The following is a 25,673-nucleotide window of genomic DNA, read 5'->3' on the forward strand; positions in this document are numbered from 1 at the left end:
TCCAAATACATACATATAACGAGCAGAAAAGATACATATTACAATCTTTTTTGTAATTAATTTGTTATAAGACCATAGGTGATATCTGTGGCTTCCTTCTCCACTACCCATTCCATATTCTGCTTGTCTTCAGCCATCACATCAGTAGATTTCTTACCAAGGGGAGTAACCCAAACCTTCTTTCCTGAGGGATCTGAGTCCTCAATACCCCAGCCTTTTTTTTGATTGCTGTAATTTGCCATTAACCTGCACTATTGAGAATTGACGTAGAGTATTAAGAGGCAGCGCAGAGAATTCCCTGGGTTCCAGGTATAGTCTTCCTTTTCCCCATTATATGCCAATAGTCCAATTTCCTCTTGATAGTTGGGATCAACTGCTGAAGCCAGTAGAGTAACCCACTCTTCTTCCTTTTGGTTCAGTTGCATGTGGAGCCCAAAATGACCATGTGGAAGTCTTACCTTTCAATTCAGTAGACCATTTGTGTATTCCTTGATGGAATCGTTATCCTCTTTGGGTCTAGCATCTCTGAACTTCATAGGCATGAAGTTCAAAATTGTAAGGTGAGAATAAAATTCAGCAAGTGGGTTATTAGGTATAATAGTGAGTGAAGCCACTATCAGTTCCACCTCTTGATTCCCAGACCCATGCATTCTAACTGTGGGGGAGACAGCACCATATACAATGACCTCTGTCTGATTCAAAGCACATAACCAAATCCTGTAAAATGGAACCCCATCCTTTCAGCTTTTTTTTTTCTCCCATTAGTTTTATTTCATTTTTAATTAGGCCAGATGCTTCTAAGTGATAGCATATGTAGTAAAACCATTTTCATTCCATGGATATGAACTCAGAGCGGCACTTCCTTAGAAATGAGTTCCATGATCAGAAGCAGTGTTATGGAATACTGTGATGGTAGATAAGGCATTCTGTGAGTCCTTGGATATTTGTGCTGGCAGACCATTATGAACAAGGAAGGCAGATCCATATTTGGAATATGTGTCATTTCCAGTGAGAACAAATCTCTGCCCTCCTCTGTGATGGAAAATGTACCATGTAACCAACCCACCACCGAGTAGCTGACTGTTCCCCCAGAAGATAGTTCCATATCAGGGACTCAGTGTTGGTCTCTTTGTTGGCAGACTTGGCACTCAGTAGTAGCATTAGCCAAGTCAGCATTGGTAAGGGGAAGTCCATGTTGTTGAGCCCATTCATATCCTCCACTCTGCCACTATGGTCACTTTGTTACTGGACCCTTTAAGCAAGCACTAGGACAGCTTGGGAAAGAGGGTGACTGAAAGAGCATGTCATTTTGATTTAGAGCACATCACCTTATTATTAAGAGCACCCTCTGCAGTGAAGGCCATTTGATATGCAATCACATGGGAACCAAATATCTTCACAGTCTGTGCCCATTCTGAAATATCCGTCTACCTACTTCTCCACATTTTCTTGTCACCTACCTTCTATTCTTGTTACTTCCTTCCCTGACCATACAGCCAAATTGTTAACAACTGCCCATGGATCTATATAGTTCTGTAGAGCAACTGCTCGTGGATACATACTTCTCGCCATCTTTTTAGACAAAGTGGATAGGCAATGTACTGCTCAGAGTTCTGCCCACTGGGAGGATTTTCCTTTATCACTGAATATTAGTCACCCCTGAGTAGGGGTGTAATGCTGTAACTGTCCACTTTCAGCACCAGCATATTGTACAGACCCATTTATAAACTAGGCTTGAATATTTGCTTCCTTTGCTAGTTATTAGGAACTCCTCAGGAGACTATAAGCATAGATTTGAGAAGAGGTAACACAACAGGAGTCAGAGTCTGAACTACTTGCTCATGTAACTTATTGTACCTTATGGATTTGCCTATACTTGGTCTCTTATATGCCATTTCCATTTGACAATGAATTGTTTATGCTCAAACACAGCTAGTTGAGTCAGACAGCACCCAGTTCATGATGGGAAGCTCAGACCATATGGTCATCTGATGTCTCATGGTGGCATCACCCATAGTCTATGTGGCCTACACAGGAGAGCAACCACGGAGCTCCTCGAAGATACAGGTGCTGCCCTCACTAATGAATTAACAATGCATTAGTGATAGGAGTGCCTTCTACGCCTTCTTGGGAGATATAGTGGTGAGGTAGTCGTGTAGCTCACACACGATAAATCCACTCCAGCACTCCTAACCCTAAGATTTCATGCTCCCTCATGTACAGCATGCCATAGGAGCTCCAGCATTTTATTTTCATTAAATGTAGGCTACTGAGTCCAAGTTTCAGTCCACCAACCAAGCTGTTAGCTCATACAATGGGAAGAAGCTCTAACACATTAAATCCAGAATCTCTAGTAAGTGCACCCATATCAATAAACTTATCCCTCTTTGGTCTTTTCTTAGAATCTACTCCTGCACATATTCCCCAGGATACACACACACACACACACACACAATAATGTAATTCTTCTGGTATATAAGCTTTCTCCTCTTGGGTCATAGTATATACATTATTTTTGGAGTATGCTGATGTTTGACCCTAGTTATTGGCCTAGTAGAAATAAGGGTTGATTTTGGTGGGTCTTGAGGAGAACGAGTGTCCCCTTGCCAGGCATTTGCCCCATGTAAAGTTATCACAGAGTTCTTTAAACAAAGGAAAGCTACTTTCCTCAGACATAGGAAGGCCAGCTACTTCCACAATTAAGGGACTAGGGTATTTGAGATTGCCAGTTTCATCTTGCCTACCAGATGTCCCCATTTCAAGTTTTAAGGGCTCATTCTTTATCAATCGGTGCCCTGTTATTCACATAAGAAGCTTGGAAAGACCATAAACTCAACTAGTATTGTAATTCAATAGCCTGAACAAAGTAAATATCACATTAGATTTTCAGCAAAATCAGCTCTGTGGCTATAAGAAATGGATTATTTTAGGGCGGCTATGGGAGCTTTTTAGTTCCCAGACTTGGATTTGAGTTTATCATTTTCTTTCTACAAGTGCTCTAGTGCATTCAAGACATCCCATACCTTGTCCTGTGGTCAACATTACTGCCATAATACCTAAGAGCTCTTAAGTTACTTCAATTGGTACAATTACAATGACTTGTAATTCATCACAATTAATTGTGATGCTGCTGCATGCTATGGATTAATAGCCTCCCATTTCCTGTTGTCAGGGAGTTTATTCCTACGCTTAAACCTAAGGGCATGACCAGATCAATCCCAAAATCTTATCCTTGAGGTTCTGTCTCCTGCCATCACACCCAGTACCAATTCTGTTTTAGTTAGGTTCAGTCAGGAGACAGGAACCAAAACAGTAACTTGAACAGTAATCTGAGTATTAAATATATACAGAATTATTAAATATGTAAAAGAGGATTAGCTTCTAAGAAGGGTATAGTGAAACCTAAAGAATACAGGAATAACAGGTGAAGAGAGCAGCCACTACCTCTAGCCTGAGAGAGCGTACCTAAGGAAGAAACAAACTTAGAGAACACCTTGCCCAATACCCCAGTTGTGGTTCAGACCTTATTGAAGAGGGTAAGGCAGTGTCTTACTAGATGGGGAAGAAGCTTGCCACGGTACCTTAGGCCAGTGTTGATGACCTTTCTTCTTTCTTAAATAAACATCTAGTGCTATAATTTCTTCTGAAAGCACTGTTGTTGTTTTTTTCTTTTTTGGCTGCCTTGTTGCTGCACACAGGCTTTCTCTAGTTGCAGCGTGCAAGGGCTACTCTTCATTGCAGCGCATGGGTTTCTCACTGTGGTGGCTTCTCTTGTTGTGGAGCATTGGCTCTAGGTGTGCAAGCTTCAGTAGTTGCAGCATGTGGGCTCAGTACTGTGGCACACGGGCTCTAGGGTGCACAAGCTTCAGTAGTTGTGGCACACGGGCTCAGTAGTTGTCTCTTGCAGGCTCTAGAGCACAGGCTCAGTAGTTGTGGTGCGCAGGCTCAGTAGTTGTGGCTTGCGGGCTCTAGAGTGCAGGCTCAGTAGTTGTGGTGCATGGGCTTAGTTGCTCCACAGCATGTGGGATCTTCCCGGACCAGGGATCGAACCCATGTCCCCTGCATTGGCAGGTGGATTCTTAACCACTGCGCCACCAGGGAAGTCAGAAGTCCCCTGAAAACACTGTTTAGTTCCCATTATTTTTGATATGTTGTGTTTTCATTTTCATTTAGTTTGTTTACTTTCTAATTTCCCTGTGATTTCTTCTTTGACTCATAAGTGTGTTGTTTAGTTTCCAAAGACTTGGGGATTTTCTAGATACTTTTGTATTATTGATTTTTAATTTAATGTTGCTATGTTCACATTTTATACTTTGTATGATTTGAATTTCTTTAAATTTATTGAGCCTTGTTTTAGGCTCATAATATGTCTAGCATATCTATCATTTACCATGTTCCATGCACACTTGAAAAGTACATGTATTTCTGATTTTAATGAGTGGAGTGTTTGATAAATGTCAATTAGATCATATTAATTGATAGTGTTCAGGTTTCTATATTTTTACTGTCATTCTATCTATTCCAGTGAAATTCACAACTGTAGTTATGGATTTTTCTATTTGTTGTTTCTTCTATTGGTTTATGTTTCATGTATTTTGAAGCTTTGCTATTAGGTGCAAAAGCAATTTAGGATTGTTATGTTCTCTTGATGAATTGGCTCCTTGATCCTTAGAAAATGACTCTCTTTATCCCTAGTAATATTCTTTGCTCTATGCCTGCTTTGTCTGATTTTAACATAGACATTCCAGCTTTCTTCCCCTTAGTTTTAGCATGGTATATATTTTTCAATTTTTAAATTTTAAGCCTATTTATGTCTTTATATTTTAAGTGAATTTCCTTTTGACAGCATATAATTTGATTTTTAAAATCCAATGGACAATCTCTGCCTTTTAACTAGATTGTTTAGACTATTTACATTTAATGTAGTCATTGATACAATTGGGTTTAAACCTGCTATTTTGCTCTTTGTTTTCTACTAATCCCTTCTGTTCTTTGTTCCCTTTTTCCTCTTTTTCTGCCTTCTTTCAGATGGAATGTTTTTATAATTCCACTTAATTGCCTTTGAATCAGCTACAGTCTCTTTGCTTTTGTTTTTTTTGGTGGTTGTTTTTGGGTTTTATAGTACATCTTATCATCGTCTACTTTCAATTAATATTATACTACTTCAATTATAATATAAAAACCTTTCAATAGTACACTTACATTTCCCCTCTTTTGGCCTTTCTGCTATTATTGCCATATACTTTAAGTCATTATATGTTATAAACCACACAATACATTGTTATTATTTTTGGCATTAACAGGAAATCAACTCTTAAAGAGATTTGTAACATATGAAAAAAAAAAAAACTCTATATCTTTCCTTAACATGATTGTACTTTCTTCCACCTTTTTGGACATATGGGATAATTTGTAATAGCTGTTTTAATATCCTTGTTCACTAATTCTGTCCTGTGTCACGTCTGGGTTTGTTGTGTTGTTTGTATTTATTTAAATAATTTTGAGCTTTTTCCTAGGATGTTGTTAATTTATTTGAAAACAGTATGATCCTTCAGATTTGCTTTTTAAACTTGGTGAGATTAGAGAAATTTTTAATCTAGTTAATAATTTACCCCCACTACTGAGCCAATGCCATTCTGAATACACTACCTGATACCCGTGTATTACAAGGTTTCTCTGTTCTGGCTGCCAGGAGCATGAACTGTTCAACCCTGTGTGAATTTCATGAATTTTTCCACCTGCTTTTTTCCAGTGTTTTCTTTTTTTTCTCCAACCTTGATTGTTTTCCTTATGTGTGTGCTGATTGGTATTCAGTTGAAGACTTAATTAGAACCCTCTGAAGATCTGTGGAGTTTTCTCTCTCTGGGCAGTTCTCTATATGGTGATGTGCCATGTGAATTTTAGCTTCCTTGGCCTTCTCAGATCCTAAACTCTGTCCCTCAAATCAGGAAGACCCATTTCCACCTGAATACCCCTGCCTGTGCTGTGTCTTGGAAATTTTCTCCAGCCAGTAAACTGTGGTAATCGTAGAGTTTACCTCATTTATTACCCTTCTCTCAGGGATCACCATCCTGTGCTGCCTCTTGTCCACTATGTGTAAACATTGTTTTATATTTTTGTCTTTGTTTTTTAGTTGCTTAAGGTAAGAGGATAAATTTAGTACCTATTACTCCATCATGGCTGAACAGAAGTCTCTACATTGATTTTCAAATGTTTAACCAATCCTGCATTCCTGTGATAAACCCTGTTTATTTATGTTATTCTTTTTATATATTACTAGACTTGATTTTCAAGTATTTTATTTAGGATTTGTGCATGTGTATTCAAGAGAATATTGGCCTATAATTTTTTTTCTTCTAATACCCTTTCTGGGTTTTGTTATCAAGGTTATACAAGTCTTATACATTGAATTTGGTAGTGTTCCCTTTTTCTCTAGTCTCTTGACAGAATTTGTGTAAAATTGGTATTATTTATTCGCTAAATGCTTAGAAGAATTTATAAGTGAGACCATCTGACAATAGCACTTTCTTTGTGAGACAGTTTTAAATTGTATACTTAGTATCTTTAACAGAAACAGGAAATTCAGCTTTTCTGTTTATTCAAGTGCTAGTTTTGGTAAGTTGTATTTAAGGAATTTTTCCATTTCATAAGATGTCAAATGTGTTGGCATAATGTTGTTTATATTATCCTCTTATTACCTTTTAAACATCTGAAGAGTCTGTAGTGATGTTCACCTTTTAATTTCTGATGTAGGCGTTTTGTGTTTTTTCTTTCTTTCCTAGTGGTTTACTTATTAATTTTTTCAAAATCAATTTTAAGCTCTGTTGATTTTTCTCAATTGCATTTTTGTTTTCTATTTCATTGATTTTTTTTTCCATTGAAACTTTTCAGTTAGAAATTTACCTCAGTCCCCATCCCAAATCACATAACTTCAAGTCAGTTCAGCCCTTAGACTGAGCCTCATGACCAATTGTTTTTACATAGAAGAAATCAAATGGTGTAGTCAACTTTTTCCATTTAACATTATCTCATAAATGCTTTTTTACATTGCATCGTCTTCTTGGCAGTGATCACTTTAATGTCATTTTTTAGCGAAGTATAGTTGACATACAACATTCCATTCATTTCAGGTGTACAACATAATGATTCGACATTCATATGCATGAATCTGGATGTCTGTGTCCTTCCTTCGGTTAGGGAAGTTTCAGCCATTGTTTCTTTGAATAAACGTTCTGCCCCTTTTTTTCTCTCTTCTCCTTCTGGGACCCCTACAATGTGATTATTCTACTTGATGTTGTCCCATTGGTCCTTTAAGCTGTCTTCACTTTTTAAAATCTTTTCTCTTTTTGCTGCTCTGGTTTGGTGAGTTCCACTGCCCTGTATTCCAGACCACTGATTACTTCTCCTTCATCTAATCTGCTATTGAACCCCTCTAGTGTATTTTTTAATTCATTTATTGTATTCTTCAGCTCTGTGACTTCTCTTTGGTATTTTCTTATATTTTCCCTTTCTTTGTTGAAGTTCTCTCTGTGTTTATCCATTCTTCTCCCAAGTTTGGTGAACTCATTGTTGGATGTTATTGCTTGCACAATGCTGAAGTATATAACCTTGTACATAAATCTGCACATGTATGAAGTTATTTATCTGTAAAATAAATTCCTGGAAGTGAGATTTCTGGGCTAAAGGTATATACATTTGTGATTTTAATAGGTGTTGCCAAATTGTTCTCTGTGGGGATTATAATACCATTTTGAACTCCCACCAGTAACATATTTGAGTACTTGTTTCCCTTGCAACAGAGTTGTCAAACTTCTGGATTTTTGCCAATATAATAGATAAAATCATGGTATCTCAGTGTTCTTTTCACTTATATTTTCCTAATTATAAGTAAAGTCAGGCACCTTTCATTGTTTAAATATTAATTATCTTTTTTGATAAGTATTTGTTCACATATTTGCTTATTTTTAAAAATTGTATTATCGATCCTTTTCTTTTTATTTCTAGAACTTTTCTTATATTAGGGAGATTGGCCTTTTCTGTGTAATATTAATTTAAAATAATTATTTATAGTTTATTATGTTTCTTTTTACCTAGCCTATGGTGTTTATTTTTCCATGCAGTAATTTTTTTGTTTGTCTGCAGTCAAAATTTTCAATTTTTGTTTTCTTAAACTTCACATTTAAGTCATACTTAGAAAAGCCTTTCCTATTCCAAAGTTATAAAGAATTTTCCCAAGTTTATTTCAGGTTCTTTTTTTTAATTAAATAATTTTTCTATTTGGAATACATATATGGTGTGAAGTATGGATCCAGATTTATCTTCTTCAATATAGCTACCCATTCCTTCCAATATTTGATTTAAATGTCACAATCTCCATTAGAATGTCATCCTCATGAAGGCAGGAATTTTTATTCATATGTTTACTGCTAGAATAGTGCCTGAAACATAGTAGGTACTCAATAATTATTTATTAAATGCACGAATTCCCCCACTGATGTGAAATGCCAACTTTCTTATATACTAAGTTTCATATGTATTTAAATTCTTACTGGAATTTCTCTCATTTTCCTTTGGTCTGTCCATCTGTTCATGTGCCAGTAGCAACCTCTTTTAATTGCTGAATCTTTATGGTGAGATTTAATATATGGTAAGTCTAGTTTTTGCACCACCACACCCCTAACCATCCTTGCTTTTTAATTTTTTCATATGAACTTCAGAATTAATTTGTCTGTCCAGAAAGAAAAACTGTGGACTTTTTGAGGGGGTAATTGCATTAGTTTGATACATTCACATAAGGAAAAATTTTTTTATAGTGCTGAGTCTTTTTATCCAAGAACAGTACATATCTTCTTACTTATTCAAATCCTCTTTTGTGTCTTTCAGGGGTGTTTAAAAAACCTTTTATATAGGTTTTGCACATTTCTCTAGTTTTTTCCTATAGATTTTATTTTTTGCTACAAATGTAAATCAATTTTTATATGTAAACTTAATAAATATCATGTTACTTCTATATTTAAAACTCTTCAGTGACTCTCCATCTCTCTCAGATAAAGATCAGAGGCCTATAAAACCCTAATGATATGGCCACAGTATTTCTCTGCCCTCATATCCTTCTCCTCTCCTGTTGTTCAATCTACTTCAGCCACATGGACATCCTTGCTGTTCCTCAATGCCAAGAAAATTCCTGACCATAAGATAATGTCCTGGTTTTTCTTTCTGTGTGGAATGCTCTCCCCCAGGATATCCTTATGGCTAACTCCCTCACATCCTTCATGTCTTCACTGTCAACTTCTGGATGAAGCCTCCCAGACCACTTTTAAAAAAAATGAAATCTATTCTTCTCCCACTTCCACTCTTTCTTTCTCCAAATCTCTTATCATCTACTAACATGCTATATGATTTTTTATTTACTTTTTTTATTATTAGTATCTCCCCAAGCTAGATTATAAACTCCATGGGGTTTTTTTAATTTAAAAATTTAAGAATTTTTATTTTATTCAATGCTGTTTCCCATGCATCTAGAACAGGCATAGAGTAAGCACTCAATAATTATCTATTGAATGAGTGAATGCCCAACTACTCTGCTGAATTCTTTTATTGTTCGTAATATTTTTTTCAGTTGATTCTCTTGGCTTTCCCATCAGGTATGGTGGAAACTGATAAAGTAGAGTGATCTGATACCCAACTCAAGCATTATATTTTCTATGAAGTTTTTCCAAGTAGAATTAACTGTTCTCCATTTTGCACCCTGTGGCAGAGCCTGTTAGTGTTCAATAAATATGTGTGGGGTCCTCTACATTTCCCAGCCTCACTTACCATTAGGTTGGGTCCACGTGATTGAGTTCTGGGACAGTATGCTTGCTATGGGAAGGGATTCAGGCCACTTCGAAACCTGGCCCCAAACAACCATCTCCTGAAAAACTCCAGCCTGTCTTTTTCCTGCCTCAGTGACCTTGGAGGCCATGTTTTCCAGTTAGCAGATTTAAGAGATGGAGACGTGCTGCCTGTCACTGGGCATTAGACTGTAATGTAAACAAGAAATAAAATACTTTTTTTGTATTAAGCCACCAATATTTGAGGGTTTACCTTAAATGACAGCTAGTATTAATTTTACTGACTATTATATGCTCACGTTATACTCAGACATGTTTCAGACATATTTATAACTCTTTACTTCACTTAATGATTTATGTATATGCTGCTCCCTAATAGAATATAAGCTCCTTGGAAGAAATGCATCCTCTTATTTGTCTTTGAATTGCCTCCATCCAGTATAGGTCCTGGAATATAATAAATGCTAAAAGAAAATGTTTTTTGAGTAAAATGTTGAGGAGGAAAACCAGGATGGAGAAGAATTTGGAAGTCTTATCACAGAAAAATAGGGATATTTAATACCAAGCAAACAAAGCTAAGATATATAATAAGACATTCTGTGAGGAAGAGCTTTGTAATAGAGTAGATTTGAAAATAAAAGTTATTTGTAATTTTCTGCAGAGATGTTACTGAATTGTTTTTTTGCCCTTCTTTTTTAGTTTACATATTGCCTTCTCTCATTAAGTTTATAACAAACCAGTGCTTCTGAAAAGCTCAGAAACTTTTCTTAGTCTCAGTAGAGTATTAGAGTGGGAAAGGGCTCAAATTGGGGGAGGGCCGTGGAAAAAAGTCTTAAAAATATCAGTAAAATAATTTCCTTTGTTTTACACCTGCCTCATCCTTTTTACAAGGCATCTTAACCAATATGTGTTAAATGGAAATTCAAAATGTAGAGCTAATTCTGGCCATCAAGAGGAAATGTGTAATTCTGATATTTATAGACCTTTATGATGCAATTCTCATAACACATTTCACTGGGAATATTTGAGGTTTGATCTAGGACCTGTTCATTTTCACATTCTGATACAACCATTTTGTCTGATTTCTACCAAGACAGTACAAGCAGATGTAGTAATAATAAATATAATATTGAGATCTAGCACTATCATTATATAGATGAATGGTCTAAGCAATTCACTAGTTGCTGTAAAAATAAATTATTATAAACAAGAATTGGGCACTATTTTCCAGTTTTGTGAATGAATCTCTTTTCTGTTACGTCTAAGGGATAGCTTATGTTAGGGACTATGTCTGATTTCCTGACCTTTCGCCAATGTTCTCTTTTGTCACAGTATCTCTTTATTCCACTATCTTATGTAATCAAGCACATCTGTTAAAAAGCAAAGCTAAGTTTTTTAGTAATATGAAGATTTAAATTTCAAACTCTTGTAATTAAAAAGAAAATGGGGGCTTCCCTGGTGGCGCAGTGGTTGAGAATCTGCCTGCCAATGCAGGGGACACGGGTTCGAGCCCTGGTCTGGGAAGATCCCACATGCCGCGGAGCAAATAGGCCCGTGAGCCACAACTACTGAGCCTGCGCGTCTGGAGCCTGTGCTCCGCAACAAGAAAGGCCGCAATAGTGAGAGGCCCGCGCACTGCGATGAAGAGTGGCCCCCGCTTGCCGCAACTAGAGAAAAGCCCTCGCACAGAAACAAAGACCCAACACAGCCAAAAATAAATAAATAAAGAAAGAAAGAAAGAAAGAAAGAAAATGATTTGAACTACTCAGTGAAGTTCGTACACCTAGGAAATAAATAGCCTCATGAAGTACTGTGTGACCATGGTATTATCACAGTCTGGAGATCTCCTCTCAGCTTCCATGCTTAGGAACCTAATTAAGCATAGTGTGAGCGGGGGGTCTCATCTCTCATGAGCACAAACTAGGCTTACAGAGACCAATGTCTAAAATAACTATTCTAATTTATTAATTTATGAGTGGTAGTTTCCACAGACTTGAGTTAATGTGAGTCAGATATCCTCTCTCTGTGTGACTGTCATACAAGGGAAGTCAAGTTTATAATTAGAATGTTGTTTAGTGAACATAGAGTGGAAACAAGAAAAATTATATAAATTGAATTTGTCACTAGCCTGATGCATTCATTTCCACAAGAGGAATAATCTTACCTAGGACTGTACTTGAAGTCTTCGGGCCATAACTTCTTCTCTGTTAGTGCTTAGATGAGCACTGCTAAGGTTTGCCTCTTGTGCCTTTTTTCCCTTGGTTTCTCTTGCTGACCAACAGCTCCTCAGATTGACAGGCTTTTTCTTTAAATATGTTAATATATATTCAGCCATTCTCCATTTTTTTAAAAGACCTTGGCTTTGTTCAGTTCTGACTCATAGACTTTATAATTTAGCTTTCGTTAAATAACCTTGTTTCCTTCATTTATCAGTAGTGTAGAGCATCTTACAGTTGTACCCTTGTACTTAATACACAATCTAAATGTAGTTGAGGTATGTTGCAAGTATTACATATTCTTGTATTGCTTATTTTTCTTTAAGTGTCCTTTAGCCCATGACTATCAACAGTATGATTCCTGTGGCTAGTACCATTCAAAATGACTAAACATTAAAGTAGAATTTTAATTTATCTGTAAGCCTTTTAACTACCTCTGTATTATTATATTTTTAGTTTTTGCTCCAAGGCTTTGAATATACAGATTTAACTTCACAGTTAATATGATTATATTAACTTTCATATAATTTTCACTTCATATAAGATGCAGAAATTTTGCAACCATATTGTTCCATTTACTTCCCTGTTCTTTATGCCATCATTATTGTAGGTATTGCATCTACGTAAGTCTATAAACTCCATAATACAATGTTATTGTTTTTGGTTTAAATAGTCATTGTATTTTATCTAAATCGATATTTAAGCGACACTTCTTTTTTTAACTGTTTCCAATGCTTATCATTCCTTTCTGTAGATTCAAGTCTCCATCTAGTTATTTCCTCTCAGCCTGGAGACCTTCCCTTTACATTTCTTACTATGCAGGCTTGCTGACCATGAGTTATCTTAATTTTCTCGTATCTAAAAATGTCTTTATATTGCCTTCAGTCTTTTTTTTTTAACAGCTTTATTGAGATATAATTCACATACCATATGATTTGCCCATTTAAAGTAAACAATTCAGGGGCTTCCCTGGTGGCGCAGTGGTTGAGAGTCTGCCTGCCAATGCAGGGGACACGGGTTCGAGCCCTGGTCTGGGAAGATCCCACATGCCGCGGAGCAGCTGGGCCCGTGAGCCACAATTACTGAGCCTGCGCGTCTGGAGCCTGTGCTCCGCAACAAGAGAGGCCGCGATAGTGAGAGGCCCGCGCACGGCAATGAAGAGTGGCCCCCGCTTGCCGCAACTAGAGAAAGCTCTCGCACAGAAACGAAGACCCAACACAGCCATAAATAAATAAAATTTTTAAAAAAGAGTAAACAATTCAGTGTTTTTTTGTATATTCACAGGGTTATGCAACCAATTATCACTGTAATCTAATTTTAGAACATTTTCATCCCCTCCTAAAAGTATACCACAAACATTAGTAATTAATCCCTATTCCCCACCACACAGTTAATCTACTTTCAATCGCTATAAATTTTCCTATCTTGGACATTTAATACAAATGGAATCAGACAATAAGGGTTATTTTGTGAATGGCTTCTTTGACTTAGCCTTAGTTATTTTATGTTGTAGAGTTATCTATGTGTAGCATGTCTCAGTACTTAATTTATTTTTATTGACAAATAATATTGCATTGTGTGGATATACATTTTATTTATCCACTTATCAGTTAATAGACATTTGAGGGTTTTCCTGCTTTTTGGCTATTTTGAATAATGCTGCTATTATTGCCTTCATATTTAAAGCATATTTCTGCAAGATACAGAGTTCTGGGTTCAATTTTTTTCTTTCATCACTTTAAATATTTCCTTCTACTACCTCTGGTCTCTATGGCTTCTGATACAAAATCAGCTGTCATTCATATTACTGTTTCCCCATATGTACTCTGTCATTTTCTCTGATGGCTTTCAAGATTTTCTCTCTTTTCCCCCAGCCCTTTAACTGTGATGTGCCTAAGTTTGTTAGGTGTAGGCTGAGTTTCAATATGCAAATTTGTCTTTCACTGAAGTTGGGAAATTTGGGGCCATCATTTCATTAAATATTCTTTTCTCTGCCCCATTCTCTCTCTTTTCTCCTTTTGGGTTTCCAATTACAAGTATGTTGACCTTTTAATACTGTTCCACAGATCATAGGGTTTTTCTTTCTTTTTTAAAAATTTTTTCTGTATTTTAAACAGATAATTTCTACTGATCTGTCTTTAAGTTCACTGACTCTTCTGTTCTTTACAATCTGCTGTTAAGCCCATCCAGTCAATTTTTTTATTTCAGATATTGTATTTAATAGTTCCAAAATTTCCATTTTAATTTTTTTTTCATATTTCCTATTTTTCTGCTGAGCTATCCTATTTCTTCATTGATTACAAGTATATTTTCTTTTATATCCTTGAGCATAAAGCCTTGAGATGTAAAATTCTTGTCTGCTAATTCCAACATCTAGGTCATCTTGGGGTCAGACTCCATTGATTTTCTTTCCACTTGAGTGTAGCCATTGTAAAATATGTATCCTAGTAGGGAAGAAAAATATTTTTCCTCTACCCATCTTAGGTTCATTTGTTGGGGCCTTGCAAATTAGACTGACAAAGACAGGTTAAAAAACAGAAAACCAGAAGTTTATTAATGCATATATTGTGAAAAACACATGTGAGTATTTGGTGATGAGTAACTCAGAGGGTTAGCTTAAACTTGGGGCTTACACAGCACCTGAACAAAGAACAACAAATTTGTAGAGAAGTAACGACGAGAAGGGATTTTAGGCTTTCAAGGGTGGCAACCTGTGGGAAAGTAAATATATGAGGAAAACTTAATGGAAGATAGGGACTAGTTAGTAAGTTTTGCTACATAGATTCCTCTGGTGTCAACCTACAGGTTGATTAGAATCTAGAGTAGTCTGGCGATGAAGAATCATCCTGCTCTTCCTGGTAGAGAGGAGAAGGACAGATAGTTTTTCTTGTGTCTGGTTCTTCTCACTTTCCTTCAGCTGAAAATAATCCTTATTTCAGAGTGGCACGTTTTGGGGTGACATATTCTGCTACCCTTCATCCCTCTTGAGGACTACAAAGTTTTCATAGCCAAGTCCCAGCTGTTTAGATTTGGTGGTCTAGAGATTGCTTTAGGATTTGAACAGGCTTTTGGCTTGTGGTTTCTTTGGTAATGCAGTCCACTTAAAAACTTAACTGATGCCGAAAGCTCAGCTTCTCTGTACACCGGTGCCAAATCAAATCTTGGAGACAGTTTTGGGTGAAGCAGAAAGGATAGCTTTATTACTTTGCCAGACAAAGGGGGACACAGCGGGCTTCTGCCATGAAAAACTATGTGTCCCCACCTTGGAGAAGATAGAAGTTTAATAGTAATTGTTCAAAGAGGGCGTGATCGGCTCATGGACATTCTTCTGATGGGTTGGTGGTGAGATAAGTAGGAGTCAGGATCATCAACGTTCAGGTCCAACTAGTCTGGGGTCTACATGCTTGTGGGCATCATCTGCTCAGTACCATTACCAGGCTCTAGATGTGTCCCTGTTTCCACTCAGTTCCATATGCGAATAACCATAGCTAGAGATCTAACATGAACAGTTTTTTTAACTTTAAATTTTAGGTCTTTCACTTAATGTCCTCTTAGTTTATCCTTTCCCTTCCAACTTTGCCTCTGAGCTGGCTACCAGTGTCTGGCAAAGATATGAATAAAAGGCCTGGGGCATGGTCTTATCTCATGCTAAGATTATTCCTTAAGCAACCATCTCCTAAGGTTGCTTCAGTTTTGGTTACAGAATACATTGACATTTTAAAAATTTGATAATAAATTTACATGGTCCAACAGTTAAGCAATAATAAAAGATATACAGTATAAATTGTTTTCACCTATTTCCCTATTTTCTACTCACAAGTAACTAATATTATGTATTGTTTATCTTTAACATATATTTACACGTGTATAAGCCAAAACCAACCTGAAATCTTATTTTCTATCAATCATAACACTGTTTTCTACTTTGCTTTTTTCATTTCATAATACATGTTAGAGATCTTTCCATGGCAACAAGCAATGTATTAAAATTGCATAGTATTATGTTTTATGTATGGTGTATTTAACCCTTTTGATGGACATTTGGGTTGTTTCTCATCTTTTGCTAATGCAAATAGTGCTACAGTGGATAACCTTATATGTATGTAATTTTATAGAGTGCAAGTAAATTCCAAGAATTTGACTGGGTCAAGGGTATATGCATTTGTAATATGGGTAGATATTGCCAAATTGCTCTGCATAGGTGTTTGAATTCCTACCAGCTGTGTTTGAGAGTGCCTCATTTCCCAGCAGAGTATGCTGTCTCACTTTGGACTTTCACCAATCTGATAGGTGAGAAATGGTATCTGAGTGTTGCCTTAATTCACATTTATCTGTTTTTTTTAAGCTAATTTTTTTTGGAGTATAGTTGATTTACAATGTTGTGTTATTTTCTGCTGTACAGCAAAGTGAATCAGTTATACATATATCTACTCTTTTTTAGATTCTATTCCCATATAGGTCATTACAGAGTACTGAGTAGAGTTCCCTGTGCTATACAGTAGGTTATTAGTTATCTGTTTTATATATAGTAGTGTGTATATGTCAATCCCAATCTCCTAATTTATCCCTCCCTTCCTTTCCCCCTTGGTAACCATATGTTTGTTTTCTACATCTGTGACTCTATTTCTGTTTTACAAGTAAGTTCATTTGTACCCTTCTTTTAGATTCCACATATAAGCGACATCATATGATATTTGTCTTTCTCTGTCTGACACATTTATCTTATGGTAGGTGAGGTTGAGCCATTTGTATTTCTTTTTCTGTGAATGTTTTTTTTTTCTTCTCAGTTTTTCTATTAAGTTGTAGTCTTTTTAGGATTCATTTTTCTGGGCTTTTTATATAATAAGGATTTATAAAAAGATATAGTGTCTTTTTGTCTGCGATATGAGTTGTAAAAATTCTTTCACAGTTTCATAAAATTTCACTTATCTGTAACTTTACTCCTAGTGAATTTTGGCCACAAATAAGATTTTTTAAATTTTTACATAGTTAATTTTATCAATCTTGTATGGTTTTTGGATGTTGACTCATAATTAGGCTTTTCATATTCAAGATGTGCAGAAAACAGTTAACATAGCAGTCCTGAGACTGCTATTCTTAGAAGGACCTGTTTATAAATTTGACCCATGCTGGTGTCTGGGAACTTGGCTGGTAAACAGTTCCGTATAGTTATATATACTTCTTATATGATAAGGGTGTCTCACTGTGCCTAAATTGTTTCTATAAATAGTGTGGTTTATGCTGAATACATGCTTTCGTTTTGAGAGTCTACAATTCTGGTATGTATCCTGGGCATTTAGTCTCTGATGAGCTTCCGTGGTAGACAAAACTTCACATATATTGTCACAGTTCATTGCTAGAGGACTTAAGTATGTCCTTTGTGTCTCTGCTAGGAGAGCACTCTTGGAAGCTTTTGCCTGATTTCCTCTGGACTTCACTCGATGTGCCTTTTCCCTTTGCATGTTTTGTTTTGTTTTGTATCCTTTTGCTGTAATAAATCATAGCCGAGAGTACAACTATATGCTGAGTCCTTTGAGTCCTCCTAGCAGATCATCAAACCATAGAATTTACCTATGTTTTCTTCAGGAACTGTTTAGTTTCTGTCTTTGGATATTGGGATAACATTTACATTCATAAATTAACTTAGAATTTATGCTTCTGAAGTTGAGTCTGTTTTACTTGGAATATCTTTAAAAGTTTTCCTCATATAGGTTTTACATATTTCTTAAATTTGCTCTTAGTTATTTCATCATTTTGTTTCTCTTGTGATTGAGACCTTTTCTTCCTATCTCTAATTATTGTTTATATGTAACAAAGCTGATGATTTCTATATATTAATTTTCCTCCACTCTTTTATTGAATTATATTACTATTTGTGGGAGTTTTTCATTTGATTCCCTTGGGTTTTCAAGGTATACAGTCATAGCATCTATAAATAGTACTTACTCTTTCTAATTGCCGTGACATTTATTTCTATATCTTATATAATTGCACTGTTAGGACCTTCAGTACAGTATTAAATAATAGTGATGGCAGTGGTGTCCTTTTTTTGTTTTGACTTTAGTGGGAATGCCTTTAGTATTTCCACCAGTAAACCTGATGCTAACATTTGGTTGTGAGGTAGATAAATTCTGTCATGTTAGTAAGTACCCATGTATTTCTATTTTGTTGACTTTTTTTTTAAATTCCAGTTCTTGGATTTCTTTTTGTTTGTTTGTTTCTGTGTCTCTGCTGAGACCTCCCATTTTTCTGCTGAGATTTTCATGCACTCCAAACATATTTTGCTTTACTTCATTAAAGATAGTCACATTAGTGGCTTAAAAAATTCTAGCCTTTTAAGGACTCTGCACTTTCATTGCCAAGGGTGCGGGTTCAGTCCCTTGTCAGGGAACTAAGAGCCTACAAGCCAAGCTACGCAGCTAAATTAAAAATAAAATAAAATAAAATTCTGGGCTTTGAGTTCCAATATATGATTCATCTTAACTTTGAACTCAGTTCATCTTCTTTTCTCTTGAAAATGTTCTCTTTTTTGGGGGGGGGCAGTTGGTTCTTTGTATGCTAGATAATTTGGGATTGTTTCTTAGACATGAGTGTTAAATTGTGGAGATTCTAAATTCTGTTATTTCTCTCTGATGAGCATGGTTTTCTGTGTTTACTGCAAGCGCTGTCTCTTATTTGGTAGCTTCAGTCTCTGTTCTGATATTTTGTTTTTACCTAGGTTGTTTTGAATTTGTTCTGAGCATGCATGGTTCAGGGGTCAGTTTGAGCTATGTGTAGACAGAATTTGGGGATCCCCTCTCTGGCTTTTTCTCATCTAGGATTCTCCCACTCTTTCAGCATTTGTGGCTTCTTAGCTTCTTTTTTCTGGTTTCCCAGACCAGAAAGAGTTTTTCCATGCAAAGCCCCCACTGCTGCTCTACTCACTACTTAAGCCACACGCAGCCCCAGGCTAAAAGCTGCAGAAGTAGGAACTTACATGTATCTCATTGCCTCTCTTCCTTCAACAGAGCATGAACTCCCCAATAGACTCTGTATTTGTTCATTCTCTGGGACTTTCAGGTAGTTGCTTTTCATATTTTGTCCAGATCTTCATAGTTTTCTGCAGGGGCTGGGAGTGCTGGTCATCCTATAGCATCTTAGCAAGTCATACCCAGAAGTGAAACCTCTCACATTCATCAAATGTTGTTGTTGTCAAGGATGGTTGTTGAATTTTATCAAATACCTTTTCAGAGTTTATGAACATGATTGTGTTTTTTGTTTTTAACTTCACTTACATGATGAATTATGTTGTTAGATTTCCTGATTTTGAGCCATTTTTGTGTTCCTGGAATACAACTCACTTATTCTTTTAATGGTCTGCTGATTCTTGTTGCTTACATTTTATTTAGGATTTTTGCTTTGATATTTGTAAGTGAGATTGGCCTATTGTTTTCTTATTTGTAAAATCTTTGTTAGGTTTTGGGATCAATGATTATCCTATTTCATTGAAAGAATTTGAGTGTTTTCCTTCTTCTTCTTTCTTCTTTTTTGTTCTGTAACTGCTTTGGAACAGTTTAGCATCAAAATGATCTAATCTTTAAAGTTTGGTAGAATTGTCTATGAAACTGTCTGGGTCTAGTTTTTTAGGGATAGCTCCTTGACAAATTTGTTGTATGGAGAATGGTCTGTCTGGATTTTCTTCTTTGGAAATCAGCCTGTTTAGATTTTGTATTTCATCTGGGGTCATTTTTGGTAAATTATATTTTGTTATACAATTATCCAATTCATCTAGGTTTCCAATGTTATATGTAAAGAATTTATTAAAATAGCCTCTTTTATGATTTTAAAAAATATTCTTCATTTTTGTGGTTATATTTCCTTTATCATGTCTTATGCATTTGTATTTTGGTTATCTATTTTGTATAACAAACCATTCTAAAAATCAGTAGCTTAAAAACAACCATTTTATTTGCTCATAATTTCATGGAACACGAATTTGCACTGGTCTTATGTAGGCAGTTCTACTCCATATGGTATCAAAAGGTCACTCATGGGGCTACGTTCAGCTTCCAGTAGCATTTCCTCACCATACTTGTAGCCTCTACCAACAGTCTCTGCCCCTGAGACCTCCACGTATTGTTGGTTCAAATCTAATGCCACAGATTTTAGGTTTTTAGTTGCACCAACACCCTATTCTAAGGTTATCTATTTCTGTGTAACATCCTAAAACTCAGTGGCTTAAAACAACAACCATGTTATAATTTGCGTACAATTCTGTGGATTAGAAATTCAAGCAGAGTGATACTGGGTTTTTCTTCTCCTCTATGTCGTATAGGGCTGTGTTCAGCTAGGGGCTTGGTGGTTTCTGAAACATCCAAAGTGGATTCAAGTCTCTGTCCCAACAGGGTAGTCAAACTTCTCACATAGAGATCAAGAGGGAATATTCGAATAGATGCAGGCAGATCTCTTTCAAGGTGTAACTTTGAAAATTATGAAGCATTATCTCCTACATTCTACTTGCCAAAACAAGTCATAGATTCAAGGGGAGGGGAAATAGGCTGACACTCAATGAGGAGAGTGACAAAGACTTTGTGGCCATCTTTAATCCACCACAATGTGCTTTCTCCCAAAGTTATTTTACTGAGAACTAGCTCATAGGTTTATTTATTTTTTTTCTGTTTTCTAACCCATTTATTTCTGCCTTTATCTTAAGTTCTTCTATTTCCCTTTTAATTATTTTACCATTCTTTTTTTTTAATCGAGAGGACTTATTAACTTGTTTTCAGTTTTTCTTTCCTATTAATGTAAGTATTTAGAACTAATGAACTTTGCTTTGAACACTGCTTTAGCCGTATCCTATAGGTTCTAATATTTGTGATTTTCTAGAAATGCTATAATTTTGCTCTTAATTTCCTCTTGACCCAAGGAACTTCCACTTGGAAAGACCTTTTGTTTTCTGCTTTTATTTATCTCCATTTTTTCCCTGCAATATTATCAGGATGGTCTCTGTAATATTTCTCCCTTTTGGAATTTATTAAGGTTCTGTTTTGATTTTTAGTGGTTTAATATTTAGTATTTTGAACTATTCCTTGGATATTTATATAGAAGGATTATACTATTTTTAAGGCAAAAAGTTTAATGTATCAGTCAGGTCATCTTAATTATATTATTTGGTTTATTCTTACATAATTTTTGTCTATTTTATGTGTCATGGACTGTGAGAAGTAAATTAAAGTCTTCTACTACTACTGTTGTTTCTGGCTTTTCCTTTATCTCCTGCAATTTATATTTCATGGTTATTGCTGCTTTGTTATTTTCTGTGAAGATATTAATAACTGTTATGTCTTCATTGTGAGTTAGATCTTTGTATTATGGAAGTACCTTTCTTCATCTAATTTAATGCTTTTTGGCCTGAATTCTACCATGTGTAATATTAAAATCATGACTCCTGGTGTGCCTTTCCTCTATCTTCCACTTTTTTCCTTTCCAAATTACTTTATTCTGGATATGCCTCATAAATGCAGCATAGAGTTGAATTTAGCATTGTGAGCAATATGAACATCTTTTTCTTTGAAACCCCTTTTTATTTATTGATGCAGCACGTGTTTGGTTTTAATTCAGTCATGTTATTTTTTGTTCCTGTCATCTTTCCAAATCCTCCCACCCCATTTCTTTAGGTAGCATCTATTAATTCCCTACTATGAACAGTGATGTAGATAAGCATCCTTTCTCTTCTCCCCGCCTCTCCCTTTAGTTTTAGACAGTGATATTCTTTTTCAGTTTTTTTTAAATAACATCTTTATTGGAGTATAATTGCTTTACAATGGTGTGTTAGTTTCTGCTTTACTTTTTCAGTTTTTAAAAAAATCTTTAATGTGCTTACACTTCTCTACTACTTGATGTTTCAATGTTAAATACATGCTGTGGCTGCCAGCCAATGTATGCTTTAGATCTCAGTCCTGACTTTACCCCATCCTCTTTACTCTCTTCCCAATTTTTGTAAATGGTACAATTTCTACTTTGTCAGAGTATATGACATTTTCATTTGTTTTGTCACTACTATCCCTCATCTGTTTTAGTCTTTGTTCTATAGTTGAATATATTCAGTGCTCCTTGCTTGCCCTTTTGCCAGTGCCTCTGCAATCATGTCACGATTAGCTGAAGTTTGTCTCCTAGCTGCCTTCCAGAAGTTGGGCTCTCAGGTTCAATACTTCCTCCATGCTCTGCATACTTGCACATTTCTGCCACTGTGTCTCACCATTCCTGTGCTCCTGGTTCCTTCTCAGGCCACTGCAAACAAGAAACCAGATTCTTGCAAGTCAAAATGAGCCTTTCACCTTCCAGGAAGCAAATGGTACACACGGAATTCTCCCTCCTTCATAGTCCCTTGAGCTCTTATTTCGTAGCGCCTGCCCAATCTCAGCTTCTTTTGATATTTCTCACAGATATTTTAGAATCTGTGGATTACATCTTTTCAAAAAGTAGGAGGGAAGAAAAGGAAACACTTCTACTCCTTTTAAGGATATTTTCTCGAAGTTGGAAGTTGCACCCATCACTTTTCTCACACTCTATTAGTTGGAACCTAGTCACATGGCTATACCTCAGTGAAAGTGGGATTTAGAAATGCAGTCTTTATTTCATGCAGCCCTGTGCCTAGCTAAGGATTCTGTAATTGGAGAAGAGAAAGGATAAAAGGATAATGGGGGTAGGGGATATTTAGGTGTTTCTGCCATATTTCCAGTCTTATTAAGGAAAAGGAGCATTATTGTCTCAAACACACATAATTAAATGATAAAGAATAACATGTATAACATTGGTAAGGATTAAAGGATAGATGTGTATTTCTCAAGCTAGAATATGAAATAGTCCTTTTTTTCTAATGATCTAAATTGAGAGGAGCCTTAGTTATACAGAAAGTTTTCCTTGAGGATATCTAAATTCTTTAGGTGATTAATTGCTCAACTTCCCTTTAGTGGGAATAAATGTAGCCAATTATTATTACCCAAATCTAGCTAAATGTGTAAAGATCTTGACTGATGTGACTTGATTATTTTCTGTAAATTGTGAGGTCCTCTGTTATATGCAAATAATCCTCCAAGGATTAATGCTTTGGTCATTAGTATTACTTAGTATTAGGAATCAATTTATCAGAACTGAGCCAAGTGTCTCTGATGGATGGAGGGGGCAGAGAGTTGTCTGGAACATGGGATCTTTTCTGGATATCACTGCAGTAGGATGTCCTAAGTACCTTTTAAGACTCAAGGCTTTGGGAGTGGGTGCCATGTGGCAACAGAAAACTGAAAAGTGAGGTGAAATGATGCCAGAGATAACCTTGAAACAGTTTGCCATTTTGTTTGGAAATACCCCAGATTGTGTCTGACGTTCATACTGGGGGTACTCTTCCTCATACTGTCTGTTGGTTTGCTGTATTTGATTATACTAATTAACATCAGTTAAAAAGTCCCCAAAGAAAACTTTTTAATTTGTTTTGAATTTATCCAGTATTTTTCAATACACCCCCACTATTCCTTTCACTAGTCTCTATTTTGGCTTTTACTATCCTCTGGAGTCAAGATATTTTGGGAAAGCTGACAGTTTCTTATGTGCCTGGTAAAAAAATCCTTGAAATGCATTCTTATCAGTTAATGTTTGTTCTGAAACTAATTTGTTTTACTACTGAACAGTTGGTTCATGTTGTCCAGTTTTAGATTGTGGACTCTTTTGAAGCAAAATTCTTTCTCATATATGTGTTTTGAATGGGTTATAAGATTATCAGATAAAAATAGTAAAAACAGTTAAATTTCAGCTATTTTGATCTTGACAAATAATATTTTCAAAATGGCACCAAGATAAAATTATTTGTGTGTTTTCACTCTAAACCTACATATTTAGGTAAAGTTCATTAAAACAGAAAATTGTATTTCCCACATAATACATTGCTTGGAAATATAGAAGTAAGATGTTTATAAATGTATTTTATATGCAGAGAGAGAGAGTTAGCCCAACTACAAAAAAAAAGGGGGGTGTGTCAAAATCCATTCAATTTGGAGATAAGAAAAGAATAATATAAAGAGTTTTGCTGATATAAGCACAGGCTAATGCTATTACTGCCTAACTATAGCTGTGCTGAGCTGTCCCACTATTATTCAGGTGTCAGCATTTCTATTATGGACTTATGTTGTCATTATAAGAACTTACTGTCATTTATAGTCTGGAATAAAAGGATACTATTGTTTTTGAACTTCAACTGAGAATGTTAATACAGTATGAAGAAAATATAGCACAAGTTTTAGATTTTCAGTCATATCATTAGCTTTTTACTCACTTTTAAAGAAATGTATGTGTAACTATCTCAAACTTTTTAAAGAAATTTCAGAAAACTGAGTAATTATTATACATCTTCATAGATTCGTATGTATATAGTATATTTTGTAGTTAATCAGATATTCTATATAATTTACTCCGGTTTTACAAATAAATTTCAGAAATCCACATACTAGGCTTTTGTTTAGTGTGACTAATTTGCATTATCCCTTTTTCCATTTATTTATTCATTTCCTTCTCAGACTTTCTCTGCTACCACCATTCATAAAATTAGGAAAACAACAAACAGGCCACAGCTCGTATTCAAGAGTTTGTTCGATCATTTATTTGTTCATAAACATTATTGAGCACCTTGATATGCCAAGTGCTTTGAAATACATGATCTCATTGGATCATCCCAAGGTCCCTTTTAGATGGGTGTGAGGCCCCAAGTTTGAGTAACTTATTTCAGGCCACTAGCCCTTTCAACTGCTGTACTCCTTCTTACCTTTGTGCACCCAAGACTTCTCTTAGGAACACGTATTCTAATTTCTGTCCAAGAAAAAGGTGGTTGTTAATCAGGGGCCAAGTGTGAAGTAGCAAAATTTTATCTTTTTACCTCTTTTTGTGTCATGATTCTTTTCCTTCTGTTATACATTCTTTCCATGTTCTTTCTGTTTTAAAAATTCTTTCTGAAAATTTCCTCACACATGGAGATTTAAATGACAGTGTAGCTTAATGTATTAGTTTTCCCAAAGATATTGGCGTTTTAACTTTATCTGCAGAAAGAGAATTGAGAGGAGAAGCTGAATCTCGTGGCACCAATTGCCTAGCTATTAGGAAGTCCTTTACCCATATCTCATCAAAGCTGCCACTAAATTTGTTAGGCCTAATCCAGATGGATTTTACTAATTTATCATTTACTTGTTTATAAGATAAAAGAAATTTCCTTTTTATATTATTTTTGAGATTATTTTCCTGTTATATTACAGTGTACATGTGGCAGAAATTAACCAATGGCATTTTTTTTAACATCTTTATTGGAGTGTAATTGCTTTACAATGGTGTATTAGTCTCTGCTTTATAACAAAGTGAATCAGCTATACACATACATATATCCCCATATCTCTTCCCCCTTGCATCTCCCTCCCTCCCACCCTCCCTATCCCACCCCTCTAGGTGGTCACAAAGCACCGAGCTGATCTCCCTGTGCTATGTGGCTGCTTCCCACTAGCTATCTATTTTACATTTGGTAGTGTATATATGTCCATGCCACTCTCTCACTTCGTCCCAGCTTACCCTTACCCCTCCCCGTGTCCTCAACTCCATTCTCTACATCTGT

The 25,673-nt window shown here is 35.8% G+C and overlaps 1 protein-coding gene and 1 long non-coding RNA gene across 2 annotated transcripts in view; both read left to right on the forward strand.

The window, feature by feature from the left end:
- Positions 1–25,673, forward strand: part of NRG4 (neuregulin 4) — a 128,574-nt gene that overhangs the window by 60,063 nt on the left and 42,838 nt on the right. The window lies entirely within an intron of this gene.
- LOC309626411 lies at positions 8,159–13,286 on the forward strand. Its single transcript, XR_014243171.1, has 2 exons — positions 8,159–11,261; positions 11,570–13,286. It is a non-coding gene; the product is annotated as an uncharacterized lncRNA (long non-coding RNA).

The sequence above is a fragment of the Balaenoptera borealis genome (assembly GCF_965194805.1).
Source record: "Balaenoptera borealis genome assembly, chromosome: 3".
NCBI classification, from domain to species: Eukaryota; Metazoa; Chordata; class Mammalia; order Artiodactyla; family Balaenopteridae; genus Balaenoptera; species Balaenoptera borealis.